This window comes from Neofelis nebulosa, chromosome 17 (assembly GCF_028018385.1).
Source record: "Neofelis nebulosa isolate mNeoNeb1 chromosome 17, mNeoNeb1.pri, whole genome shotgun sequence".
In the NCBI taxonomy this organism is placed as follows: Eukaryota; Metazoa; Chordata; class Mammalia; order Carnivora; family Felidae; genus Neofelis; species Neofelis nebulosa.
The window spans coordinates 61,601,546-61,615,511 of record NC_080798.1 but is presented as its reverse complement, the minus strand read 5'-3'; the positions used below and the strand labels follow the sequence as shown (position 1 = coordinate 61,615,511).

At 50.8% G+C, this 13,966-nt stretch overlaps 1 protein-coding gene across 16 annotated transcripts in view; it reads left to right on the top strand.

The window, feature by feature from the left end:
- The window catches only part of ANKRD11 (ankyrin repeat domain containing 11), a 183,172-nt gene that overhangs the window by 54,238 nt on the left and 114,968 nt on the right, over positions 1–13,966 (top strand). The gene's annotated exons all lie outside the window — the stretch shown is intronic.

Here is a 13,966-nt window from a genome sequence, read left to right as displayed (position 1 = left end):
GACGCTTAACTGACTGAGACACCCAGGCGCCCCTGTTTATTTATTTTTGAGAGAGAGAGAGAGAGAGCAAGAGGGGGAGGGACAGAATCCAGAGCAGGCTCCAGACTCTGAGCTGCCAGCACGGAGCCTGACATGGGGCTTGAACTGATAAACTGTGAGATCATGACCTGAGCTAAAGTCGGATGCTTAACCCACTGAACCACCCAGGTGCCCCTTTTAGAGTTTCAATTTGTAGTTGTTTAACTACAATAGATTGTTTTGAAATCTGCCGGCAGATACATCATCAGGCTCAGATCTTGGATGATTTGAGGAAAGCTTTTTACAAGGAGAACCTGGGAAGGCAACTTTCCATGAGGTGCCGTAAATGGCTGGTGCCATGGAGTCACTGTGGCAACACTAGGTTGCAAAGATTGCTGCAGGAGGCCTATGCTTAAATTGCAGGGCAGGGTTAATTTTTTCGATTCAGGTTTGCACATCTTCGAAACAGGTTTTTTTTGTTTTTTAAATTGATTTCTTTATGACTGCATTTATAATTAGATGTTAGGATGTATTCTGACCTTGGATTTGTAGGTTTTTTTTTTTTTTTTTTTTTAAAGAAAAGTCTGTGTAATATAGCCTGTTTTGAGAATGTCTTTAGTTTGTTTAGAATGAAAGTTCATTTAGGACATCCTCCCAGAGAATTTTAGCACATGTACAGTATGGGAAGCTCATTCGAAAAAAAAAAAATTTTAATGTTCATTTATTTTTAAAAACTTTTAGATGTTTATTTTTATTTGAGAGAGCGAGAGAGAGAGAGAGAGTGTGTGTGTGTGTAAGTGCATGGACGGGGGAAGGACAGAGAGAGAGGGAGACACGGAATCTTAAGCAGGCTCCAGGCTTTGAGCTGTCGGCACAGAGCCCGACATGGGGCTCGAACTCAAGAGCTGTGAGATCATGACCTGAGCCGAAGTCGGACGCTCAACTGACTGAGTCATCCAGGTGCCCCAATGTTTATTTATTTTTGAGAGAGAGAGAGAGAGAGAGAAAGAGAACAAGCACGGGAGGAGCAGAGAGGGAAACGGAGGGTGTGACGCAGGCTCTGCACTGTTAATCAGCACAGAGCCCGATGTGGGGCTTGAAATCGTGAACTGTGAGATCATGATCAGAGCCAAAGTCGGACGCTTAACCACTTGAGCCACCCAGGAGCCCCTTAATTTTTTTTAAAACTATGATCTAGAATAAACGCTTTTCCTTTTGCTTCAACACACACAGGCACACCGAGATCCCACACTGCACATACTGTGACACAGTCACAGATGTTACTGTAACCCAGTTACTGTTACTGGGTTACACGGAGTCCTTTTCCGCTCTGGCAAGACTGGCCCAGGTGCTGGGTGCAACTCTTAGCTCCCGGAGGCGGGTGTCCCCTTGTCCTGGCCCTGCTGGTTGAGACTGGGACGGTTTCTGCAGCCTCTCAGGGGCTTTGCCCATGTGGCTGGGTCAGACTGTTTTGGCCCTTAGTTTGTGCTCAGCATTGTCTGGTGGTTCTCTCTTCCTGGGTAAGATGTTCCTTGTTCAGTAACTGCACCCTGAATTCTTTGGAGGAAGCCTGTTGGTGTGAATCGTTCTATCGTCCCCTTGAAGAACGAAGAGGAAAAAGAGGTGGGGACAGTGGTGTGGGACACGGCGCTAGAAGGGAGGGGGGCTGTGTTTTTGGACCTCGGTCACGACACGTCCTGTTCCCTGTGTGCCTCCTGCTGTTAGGCGGGCCCCTCGGGAGAGTAAAGGCGTGGACCGTGAGGCAAAACGGCACATGGCGGTTCGGCTCCCAGGCCCAGGAGAAGCGAAGCGCCATCGGATGTGGTAGTGGGTCCAGAAAGCTGTGCGTGGAGTGGGTGGCGGTGCCTTTTCTTGTGGAGACTGGCCATCCAGTCTAGACCCTAACTGAGGTCCGTTTGCGAGCATTTAGCTTCCGGCCAGGTCCGGTCCATGTGTGATCACTTAGAGTGCAAGCGGTCTGCAGGGGTCTGCGGTTTACAGAGATGTGTGTGAGCTGGGCACGTTCGGAAGAGAACCAGCTCTGCGTTGTTGTTTGTGTGCTCATAGTCACAGCCCTGGGTGCTGGGGCTCTTGCCTGTAGTTTCCAGTGTATCTTCAGTATCACATTGCACTTTAGGTGGACTTTCTTTTTTAAAGAAAAACTTTTTTGATGTTTTTATTTATTTTTGAGGCAGAGAGAGACAGAGCATGAGCAGGGGACGGGCAGAGAGACAGGGAGACACAGAATCTGAAACCGGCTCCGGGCTCCGAGCCGGCAGCACAGAGCCCGACAGGGGGCTCGAACTCATGAACCGTGAGATCACGACCCGAGCCGAAGTCGGAGGCTCCACCGACTGAGCCACCCAGGGGCCCTTTAGATGGAATTCCTTACCCTCATGCCTAAATCCCTGTTTCGGTGCAGGACTTTGTTACCTGTTTTTCCCTTTGTTGCAGTGTTTAGGGCACATTTGGTTTTCTCTCTCTAGAAGTGAAAGCGTTCGCTTGGTGTTGCTGGCTTTCAAAGTCTCGTCTACAGGATACTTTGTTCTACTGCACGTTGCAGACGCGGTGTCTTTTTGCCGATTGGGGATGTTGGCAGCCGTGCGGGGAGCAGGTCTACCAGTGCTGTCGTTCTAGCAGCATTTGCTCTCTTTGTCTCTGGGTCCCATTTCGGTAATTCCTGCGGTACTTCTAGTGTTTTCGTGATTTGCTGGTGCTGTTGCAGTGATCTTTGGTGCGATCGGTGTCTCTGATGTTACCGTTGTGGTTGTTCTGGGGTGCCAGAGACCGTGCCTGTGGAGCACAGCGAGCTTAGCTGCTGATACCTGCTGTGTGTTCTGACTGCTCCACCGCCCGGCCAGTCCCCTGTCTCTCCGCCTGCCCTCAGGCCTCCCCCTGTTTCCCGAGACACACGCTACTGAAATTAGCCCAGCCACGACCTGTGATGGTCTGTCCATGTGAGTGAAAGGAAGAGCCTCACTTTGAGTAAAAAGCTGGAAATGACCAAGCTTAGTGAGTAAGGAAGGCATTCGGAAGCTGAGATAGGCCGGACCGAGGCCTCTCGCACCGAACATTAGCTGAGCTGTGAACACAAAGGAAAAGCTCCTGAAGGAATGAAAAGTGCTCCTCCCGTGAGCACACGAATGAAGAAAGCACGATAGCCTTGTTGTTGGTATGGGGACAGTTTTAGTGGTCCGGAGAGAAGCTGGAACCAGCCAGCTCCCAATATTCCCGGGAGCCAGCACCTAATCCAGAGCCAGGCCCTGACTCTTTAGTTCTGGGAAGGCCGAGACAGGTGAGGAAGCTGAGAAGGAAAGTTTCCAGCCAGTGGCGGAGAGTGGTTCACGAGGCCTGAGGAGAGAGGCCGTCTCCACAGTGTAAAAGTGCACAGCGATGGAGAGGCGATGTGCCGGGATGGGAGTTGGAGCAAATGATCTAGAAGATCTGGCCGAGACCGCCAATGAACGCGTCTGGCTGCAGAAAACGCCAGGTTTTCAGTGTAGACGAAGTAGCCTTCTGCCGTCTGGGACTGTGGTAGCTGGAGAGGGGTGGTCAGTGCCTGGCTTCCCAGCCTCACCGCCGGCTGACGCTCTTGTCAGGGGCCGGGTGTGGAAGCCAGCCTCACCGACCACTCCCTAAGTCCTGGGGCCCGTACTGATTGTGCCCTGTAAGCGCAACAGCAAAGCCTGGGTGACAGCACGTCTGTTCACAGGATGCTTTCCTGAGTAGTTTAAGCCCCTGTTGAGACCTGCTGCTCAGGAAAAAAAAAGATTATTTTCAAAATATTAAAGCTCATTGACAGTGTACCTGGTCATCCCAAGAGCTCTGATGGAAATGGGCAGTGAGATTAATGTTTTCATGGAGGATTCTGAGGGGTTCAAGACTTTAGTGGAGGAAGTCACTGCAGATGACAGGAAACACGAGGGCTGGGATGAGAAGGGGGGTCGAGGATGGGGCTAAATTGTGCAGTCTCATGAGAAAACTCGAACAGAGGAGGAGTTGCTTCTAACGGAGGAGCAGAGAAAGCGGCTTGCTGGGATCGAATGCGGTCGTGGCGAAGCTGCCGGGAAGGTGGTGCGAATGACGACAGGGTTTGGCGCGTTAGATAAACTTTGCTGATAGAGCAGCGGGGTTTGAGAGGTTCGACCCAGCTTTGAAAGAGGTCTCCAGTGGGCGCGTCAGGCAGCGTGGCCCGCTGCAGAGGGAGGGTCAGTCGACGCGCACGAAGCCAGTGTTCTGTTGTGTTTACCTCTGAGGTGACTGGAACACGAGTCCCCTTGCAGGGACTGTGCCAGCTTCTGCAGGACACATCTTCCGGAGGGTGCTTCGCGGCCCCTTGTATCTTGGTGAAGCAGTTCATCCCTCTCCCAGGGACGTAAAGATAGCTTCCTGTGCCTTTTGGAAATTGTGTACTTTTTGTCTTTAATCTTTTTCCCAGATTAGTGTCCACGTACGGTGTGGGGCAAGGAGACGCCCCTCCATCGTTCTCATGTGGATGGGAGTCGACCCGGCCTCCTCCCTGCGTGACCGTTCTCCGCCGGCTCACCTGCAGTGCTGCCTGTCGTGAATGGGGGCTTCTGGTGTGCCTGCACTCTTGGGGCGCTGGCGCGTGGCGCTCACCTGTCTCCGTCCCGTGTTGCAGCTGGGGCTTGCTGGTGCCTAGAAATGCGGTTGACTCCCTTGTGTTCATTTCGTACTTTGTATCCAGGAACTTCTCTTTCTGCAGGTGAGAAAACAGGCTGTTAGAACGTATGCAGGTCCCTGCCAGGGCCACTGCCAGCAAACAGTGGCACGGTCATAATTCTGACCTGCGCTGTGGTCTCTAGTCTTAGCTGGCAGTACGTTGATCTTCGGGAAAATACCCTGGCCACAGCATGACTGTGCCCCTTGGTGGCTGGTTGCAGGAGGGCTCAGAGGACACAGGAGGGAAGTGAGCACACGGGACGTGTGGAAGCGTGGCCCGGACAGGGGGCGGGCGAGGCCTGGGTCTGAGTGCACGAGTTTCGCATGCCAGCTAGATGCGCCCCTGTGAAGGTGTGTCACAGGAGTGAGGTCTCATGAGAGGTGCCAGGCTTGAGATCTAAGATTTGGAGGGCTGTTGGTTCAGAGGTGACAGTGGCTGTGGGAGGTTAGTGGGCACCAGGCGTGGGAGGAGGAGGTGTAGGCAGATTGGACAGTGCAGAGCAGGGGCGCTGCAGGAGGCGGTGACAGCCGCTGTGGCCCTGCTGGTTTTCGCAAATGTCAGAGGGAAGGAATCAGGTGTTAAGGCACATGTGTTCCATTTTTTGGTGTGTAATTGAAAGATTTTTTTACAGCCTTTCATTTTTATTCTGTGTTGTAGGATACATAAGCACCATCTTTAACTCATGGGATGAGAGCTGTGTCCTGTCCCCCCTGCACTTTATAAGTGGACAGTTCTTAGTTTAGAAACAAGATTTGCCCTAAGGTGTGTGTGTGTGTGTGTGTGTGTGTGTGTGTGTGTGTGTGTGTCTCCTATGTCTTTAATTATGGGCTTCTCCTCAAGGAATTAAACATAGTTTATGTCACTGTTTTAAAAATGGTTAGATTTGAGATAAGAGTTTTGTTTACACTGTTCCTTTTTTGCACGTCACCTTTTAGGAGATTGGGGACGAGTGCTCATATATTGACTGTTAACATCTTTGGTTTAAAAAAATTTTTTTTTAAATATTTATTTATTTTTGAGACATAGAGCACAAGCAGGGGAGGAGCAGAGAGAGGGAGACACCGAATCCGAAGCAGGCTCCCGGCTCTGAGCTGTCAGCACAGAGCCCGATGCGGTGCTTGAACCCACGAACTGTGAGATCGTGACCTGAGCCGAAGTCGGACGCTTACCCAACTGAGCCCCCCAGGTGCCCTGCCGTCTTTGGTTTAAATGAAACCACTTTGAGCTTCCCCCACTTTACAGTTCCCTCCCCCATCACTTTTAAGATACGGTTGGTAAATGTACATTGAATTCAGAATTTTGTTCAGTTAGAGTTAGGAAGTTAGTCCACCTAAGAGCTAAACGTAACTTCTTTTTGAGGAGCACCATTTTGGGGCACCTGGTGGCTCAGTTGGTCGATCGTCAGACTTTGGCTCAGGTCATGATCTCACGGTTCGTGAGGTCGAGCCCTGTGTTGGGCTCTGTGCTGTCAGTGTGGAGCCCAGTTTGGATCCTCTGTCCCCTTCTCTCTTTGCCCCTTCCCTGCTTGCGTGCTCTCTCTCTCTCTCAAAGATGGATAAACCTTTAAAAAAAAGTACCGTTTTTTGACCCTTATTTCGGGATGTCTCAATTGACAATTTGCTAATTACTTAAGATAATTATAGTAATTTAGTTGAAACAGATATGTGGTCAAAGCTTTCTGGTTGCATCTTGCACTTAATTGGCAGTGTTGAAAATAATTACTTATTTTAATTCTGAAGGAGGTCCTCTGAAAGGAATATTCTTATGGTAAATCCGGAAAGGAGGCTTTGGTTGCCCTGATGCTCACACATTTGGATCCAAATTCTCATTCCTCCTTTTCAGCTGCTTTCGTTTTACTCTTGCTGAATGGCCATCCTGCTTTGTTCTCTCTTAACGGCCAGGGCAGCCATTATTTGAGGTTCCTGTTGATTTTCTACCAGGAATTAACTTGAATTTTCAGGTTTTAATAGAGGGAAGTTTTACTCCACTTGTCAAGGGGGAGAATCACCTCCTTTGCTTGGGGTGTCTCCTGTCAGTTTGGTGGGCGGATACGCGTGGATGCGTCGGTGTCTTCTCTGCTTGGCAGCAAAATGCGTCATTGCACCGGTTCAGCTACGTTACTAGAATACATTTGTCCTTCTGGACATTTGAGGAGCTCTGTCCATGAAGGGCATTGCTAGCCTATGGAATTAAATGCAGAAATGGAAGTGAGACAGACATATTACTCCTTGCACTGAGGAAATTGAAAGCATGCTGGTTGGTGAAGGCGTGGCGGTGGCGGACTGGTAGGCGGATGCTGCGCTCCGAGCAGATGTCCTGTCTTTTTTTTTTTTTTTTTTTTCAACATTTTTTAATTTATTTTTGGGACAGAGAGAGACAGAGCATGAACGGGGGAGGGGCAGAGAGAGAGGGAGACACAGAATCGGAAACAGGCTCCAGGCTCCGAGCCATCGGCCCAGAGCCTGACGCGGGGCTCGAACTCACGGAGCGCGAGATCGTGACCTGGCTGAAGTCGGACGCTTAACCGACTGCGCCACCCAGGCGCCCCAACAGATGTCCTGTCTTGAAGGGGAGTCAGCACGCTGATGGACGTACCCGACGTGCACCTGCACTGGCCCTGCAGTCCCTTCGTTCTTGCACATTTGTGCGATCTTCAGGTGGGGGCCCCCCCCCTCCAAACCCCAGGCCCTAGCAGTAGGTAGCTCCTCACCCATTAGATCGCTAGAATCCAGAAGATTATGGAGTCTCCTTCTCTGATGTCACGTGTGGTGTGGCTGCGTGAGTGGTTTTGCCCATCCGCGTTCCAGCCTTTAATAAGTAGCGGTTTGATCCTGTCCGTCAGAGCAGATTTGGACCCAGGAGACCTCTGTCGTGGGGTGTGGAGGGCGGTACCGTCCATAGACCAGCAGCCTGGGCCCTTCATGTCGTAACACGAGCCCGCGGCCAGCCCGCTGCTCCTGGCACTTGGGTGGCATCTTCTCATTTCTCTGGCCTGTTCCTCAAATGAGGCCTCTTAAACTTCTTCTGGAGGGAAGGGTAACGAGAATTCTCAAGTTTGAGGAACGCTGCTTTCTGGCGATTGTTTCCACAGTTGCATAATTGGGGGTTTGGATGGGACAGTGGGACTAGATCGGGGATTATTATTAGATTTGCTGGGGAAGCATTTCACAAAACTAACAGTTTACCACCCTTACCCCCAGCGACAGACTCGCAGAGGCATCTTTTGGGGTAGAAATACGTAGGAGATCAATCACAGGTGATTTAAGTCTTTGAGACTCAGCAGGCATCCCCTTTGCCTTCAATGTCTGTTTGCATTTCGGGCCCTTTTTCCATCGAGTGCGTGGGACAGGACAGTGGGGGGTCTTAAATTCCTGGAAGTTTCTGCATTTGGAGGCCAGCGTCCTGTGTGGGTGTCTCCCCTCAGGCGCTGTGGTTACAGACAACAGCCAGTGAGCATGACTGCCCTGTGCTGATCCCAAACATCTCTCTGGCTCTTTTCCAAGTGTGACTGGTTTCTATGCAGTCCTTGTGGGCTGGGCGCCCTCCTTCTCCCTTCATCCCTGTCTCTCTCCCTCGCTGCTCCTTGAGGGAGATCTTTGAACTTGAGAGTTCAAAGAGTTTAATCTTTGGACTAGTGAGCGATATATATATATATATATATATATATATATATATATATATATATATATATAATGTTTATTTATTTTCGAGAGAGAACACGAACGAGCAGGGGAGGGGCAGAGAGAGAGGGAGACACAGAATCCAAAGCGGGCTCCAGGCTCTGAGCTGTCAGCACCGAGCCCGACGCGGGGCTCGAAGTCACTAACCGTGAGATCTTGACCTGAGCTGAAACCAGGAGTTGGACGCTTAACACACTAAGCCACCAAGGCGCCCATGATGCTTCTTTTCCATTCGGTAATAATACATTTTGAAAGCTTTGTAGGTGGTAGTAAGGTGGAGGAGAAAAGTGGTCTGTAACTTGGCACGTAGAGGGGTTTTTGCACTGTCAGGAAGCAGTAACCTGAAGGAGAAATTGGACACTTTACGTAAAGAAATGTACTAATTTGTAGGTGATGCAGAATCAGAAAACTCTGAGGAGCCAGCTGTGTCCAGATGAATCGCCTGAGGGTTAGGAGGTGACCAGGCCTGGCCACTCAGCTGGGGCTTCTAGTGAAATGTTCTGCGGGGGAAGCCTTCTTTCTGTATTCTTAATTCCTAATCGGTTTTGTCCCAAACTACATGTATTTGAGATGAGTTTTCATCCGGATCGAAGAATGAGTATGAGCTGCCTGCAAAGCGCACAGCTTCTCAGAGGCAGAGGCTGGAGGCTTGTTGGGACCGCGCTTCTGCGTGAGGAGGCTTGTTTCCAGGCTGGCCAGTACGCCGGCGGGTTTGTGCTCTGAGGCTCCCGGTGGAGGGCTTCCTGCGCGCTGGGTCTCAGTGTTGGTGTACCCGTGCGACCCTGGGTATGGTGTTGGGCTGTGCAGGGCCTTGCGAGGTTAGCTCAGTGGTTGCCCTGCAGTGTGGGGGGCGGGGGGGCGGCCCTGGGGGAAGGTCTCCCAAGGACGGCAGCACGAGAGGAAAGTAGAGAACGGTGCCTGTCCACTCTTGGAAAGCTGACGGCCTGTGAAGTCAGCTGGGTGGGAGGCACCTGCTTTCAAAACGAAGCGACACGGCAGCCGGCCTAGGCTCCAGTGGGAGACTCCCGGGCGCTGTGCGGGACAGCTCCCTGCAGTTGTGTCTTTGTGTGTACGTGTGTCTTCTTCTTCTTCTTCTTCTTTTTTTAATGCTTATTTATTTTGAGACAGAGAAAGATAAAGAGTGGGGGGTGGTGGTGGGAGGGGTGGGGAAGAAGGAGACAGAGAATCCCAAGCAGGCTCCATAGCTGTGAGCACAGAGCTGGATGTGGTGCTCAGACCCATGAACTGTGAGATCATGACCTGAGCCGAAATCGAGTCGGACGCCTGACGCAGCCCCACGCGCGCGCGCGCGTGTGTGTCGTGATGTAAAATGTTTCTCACTCTGGGTTTGAAATTTGAACACTAACATACTATACTTGCTGGTGCGGTGACTCCCATAGGCGTGAGAGAGGCGATTCAGACCTGCCAAGTTCAGTTCTCAGTGTGGGGTGAGTTGGTCGGAGTAGAGACACAGATGCTGTCTTGATAGCGTAAGTGAAGAAATCCGGACGTCTGCTGAGCTGGGAGCTAGGCCAGCGGGGAGGACTGTGCTGAGAAGCTGGAACTGACAGAACTTGTCAGGTGACTTTTGGACACCAGAGACAAGGGGACGACAGGTTTCTAATCTGGATGAGTGTCTACACACTGGTACCCGGACCTGGGGCAGGAAAACACAGCAGTCACAGCCGCCTCGGGGGCCCACGTGTGCACTGTAGTGTGCTGGTGGCTGTGGCTGTGACGTGGCTGGACTCGGAGAGTTCACTGGGGAACTCTGAGCTGGAGACGCGGAAGGGACTTGACAGCGTGGTGATTAAAGCCACAGAGGCAGATAAGATCGTCCAGAGGGAGCCGGGGAGCCACATTTGAGGAGGAAGTCTGGCTCTTGAAACAAAGTGTTAGTAGAGTTGGGGAGAGAAACCCAAGTGGTTCGAGAAGGGGCGGGGGCGGTTGGGTGCAGAGGGCGGCAGCTCCACTCCTGGTGGAGAGGGAGGGAGAAGCGGGCTTGCCCTGGATGCTTGCGGCCTGAGCGCCCTCCTTGTCCGCACCAGTATTGTGTCACGTTGGAGGCGCGGGAGGGCTTTGTCTCGGTTGTGGACTTGAAATGCTCTCCAGGAGCCTTGTGTACATGGGGGGGGGGTGTGTGGGGGGGTGTGTGTGTGATTGCCTGAGTTTGCTCCTGATTTTGAGGCAAATGTGTCAGCCTTTTAGAACCTGGTTTCTCATCAGAGAAATGGAACCGTCCTGTTCCGGTAGGGTTGTCACGAGGTGAGTGAAGTGTTGGGAGGACGAGGCACAGGTTAGTGGTAGGGACATGCTGGGGCCACCATCCTGCGTGTCAGACCTCATACAGAAGGGACGTAAGTGCACCTGGGTGTCAGGTCGCAGGCACTCGGGCCAGCTTGCTTTTACTTGTCTTTTGCACTTCACCTTGGCTACTCCAGAATCCTCTAAATGATTCCTAACCAAGAAGCAGACCCAAGTGGGAGTTCCTGGGTTTAGACATTGTGTTAATGGGAGGACAGAGTTGGATGTGGACTCTGCTGGCTGGGGAGGCTTTGCCAAAAGCCTCGGATGGGGCTTGGACGACTGGCTGGCTCGCCACTTCTCATTCTCCTGGCAGGTGTGCGGCTGCCTTCGTGATGGGACAGAAAGTAGAAGGGGAGGGGTCCAGCCAGCACAAACTAACATTAAGATTTGTGGATGGGGCTCCTGGGGGGCTCAGTCGGTTAAGCGTCGGACTCGATCTCTGCTCAGCTCATGATCTCACAGTTTGTGAGTCGGCATCAGGCTCTGCACTGAAGGCATGGAGCCTACTTGGAGCGTCCCCCCCTCCCCCCCCCCCGCCCCGCCCAATAAATAAATAAACTTAAAAAAAAATTAAAAAGTAAAAGAAAAGTCCAGATAGACACGGAAAAGAGAGGCGCCTGGGTGGCTCAGTCAGTTGAGCATCCGACTCTTGGTTTCCGCCCAGGTCCTGATCTCAAGATTCATGAGTTCAAGCCCCCACTTGGGGTTCTCTCTCTCTCTTTTCTTCCTGCCCCTCCCCCACTCATGCTGTCTTGTCTCTCTCTTTCATAATAAACTTAAAAGTAAATTGGAAAAGATACCATGTAAAGAATAAACTCCCCTTTGTTTTTCTTAAGAAAGCAGTTTAATTGGTTCTGGCAATGTTCCTCTCATTCCATGGGCTGGGCCTCAGGACAGCAGACTCACCCCACAGGGCTGGGGTTGGGGCTGCAGTGCAGAGCGCCTGATCACAGTTGCTCCTTCCACAGATGCTTCCTGAGCTTTGTCCTCATTACACAACACAGTACAGTCGGCGAAACATGGAGCATCGGAGCTGAGCATGCCTGCTTCCGCTTGTCTCAGCTCCGTGGGGTGCCAGGTGGGTCCTCACAGCCCTGCGCCTCCCCCAGCTCCCTCCCCACCCCTTAGGTTGTGTTGTGCCGTGCGTCCTAGGAGTCCAGCCATACAAAGTGTTGCAGTGGGTTCATGTTCTCCATGAAAAGAATACATTGAAGGAAAAGAGCGTATTTTTCTTTCTAAAGATTTTATTTTTAAGTAATCTCTACACCCAACTTGGGGCTCAAACTCATAGCCCCGAGATCAAGAGTCTTCTACTCCACTGACCCCCTTTGGGGGTGTTTTGTTTTGTTTTGTTTTGTTTTTTAAAGTTTGTTTATTTTTGAGAGAGACAGACAGACAGAGACAGACATAGTGAGAGCAGGGGAGGAGCAGAGAGAGGGAGACACAGAATCTGAAGCAGACTCCAGACTCTGAGCTGTCAGCACAGAGCCCGGTGTAGGGCTTGAACCTACGGACTGTGAGATCATGACCTGAGCTGAAGTTGGACCTTTGACTGAGCCACCCAGGTGCCCCGGGGGTGTGTTTCTAAAGGAAACAATGTTATGTTGTATATTGAAGGATCTTAAACTTTTAGGACTAAAGAGGTTTAGGGATTCTCAAATCTTAATCCACTTGTTTTAGAGGTTGATAGTCTGAGGAGTTTCTCTCTAGTATTAAAAAAAAAAAAATCACCCTTTTAGGAAAAGAAAAACCTGGAAAACTTTTATAGTTCTGTAAGTTGCACTAGATAGGATGTTTAAAGGAAAACGGTTTTTAAAAATATTTATTTATTTTTGAGAGAGTGAGTGGGGGAGGGGTAGAGAGAGAGGGAGAGAGAAAATCCCAAGCAGGCTCCTTGCTGTCAGCACAGAGCCCGATCGATACAGGGGCTCAAACCCACGAACTGTGAGATCGTGACCTGAGCCGAAACCACGAGGCTTGACTGACTGAGCTCCCCCCGCACCCCCCGGAGGAAAGCATTTTATAACCGCACGCGACTCTGTCGATGTCTTCATGGCATGCTGACGTCTTAGTTCCTGCAGTCCACGAACACGGGAGTCCACGCACATAGGTCGTCTTTGGTTTCTTAAGGCAGAGTTTTCAGTGTGCAAGTCTTTGACCTCTTTGGGTAAATTTGTCCCTAAGTATTTTTTCTGATGCTGTTGTAAACCGTGTTTTCTTCATTTCCCTTTCAGATTTTGTTCTTGCCACAGTATAGAAACGCAACAGATTTTTGTACACTGATCTTGTATCCGGTAGCTTTGCTGTGTTGTGGTTTTTTTTTTTTTTTTTTTTTTTTTTTTTGTATATTCTTTGGGTTTTATGTTCCTTTTTCAAGGCGAATCTTCTAGCTGGACGGCCCCGTTCAGTTCAGGCTTTTGCTGTGGTGCCTGGTGGAGGGTGCGTTCGTGCTTCCTGTCTGTGTCCCTGATGTGCTTGGTATGTGGCTTCTGTTAAGGTCTGTCACTGCCAGCCTTGTCTGTCTTCCGTGGGCTCCAGGGGCGGGAGTAGAGAGCACTTGCCTAGAACGAGGGGAGCTGTTCCTGACTCTGAGTTCCTGTGTAACGGAAGATAGGCTGGTACACGGTGTCCCGTGGTCTGTCCTCAGGTTGTTCGCTTTCTAGGAGTAGAGCCGGGTAAGCGTTGTGGGAGATTGCAAGTAAATGAGCCATCATTTTGCTGGAGCCTCTTCACACCAATGAGGTGGAACAGTCACCGCCCCCTTGGCTGTTATCTTCGTGTTTCCATTGCCAGTGACCCTGTCATAAAATGGTGAGGTCAGCATTGCACTCCAGAGATGGGCAGATACCAGCATATTCGTGTTTCTTTTGAGTTTTGCCCTTAGAGCATGATGCTGATTTGGAATTCGATGAGTTTGCTAAGAGCTGGAGATAACTGGTACTACTATTTCCTGACTTAGACCCTCAGAAAAGTTGTTTTTATGTCCTCATTAATCAGGATTTCAAGATGTGTGTGTGTGCGTGATGTCTAAAAGACTGTTCCTCGTGGTGACGTACCATATTGAGGGTGAGCAGGGAGTCGGGGTGCTGGGGAACCTCTTGAAAGGCAGCGTGGGGTGGTGGTTGGTGGAGTCTGGGTTGGTCCTGCCTGGGAAGAGCCGGCTGGTTTTGTTTTTGTTTTTTAAAAAAATTTTTTTTAGTGTTTATTTATTTTTGACAGAGAGAGAGAGAGAGAGAGAGAGAACGAGAGAGAGAGCGAGCAAGCGAGCAGGGGCGGG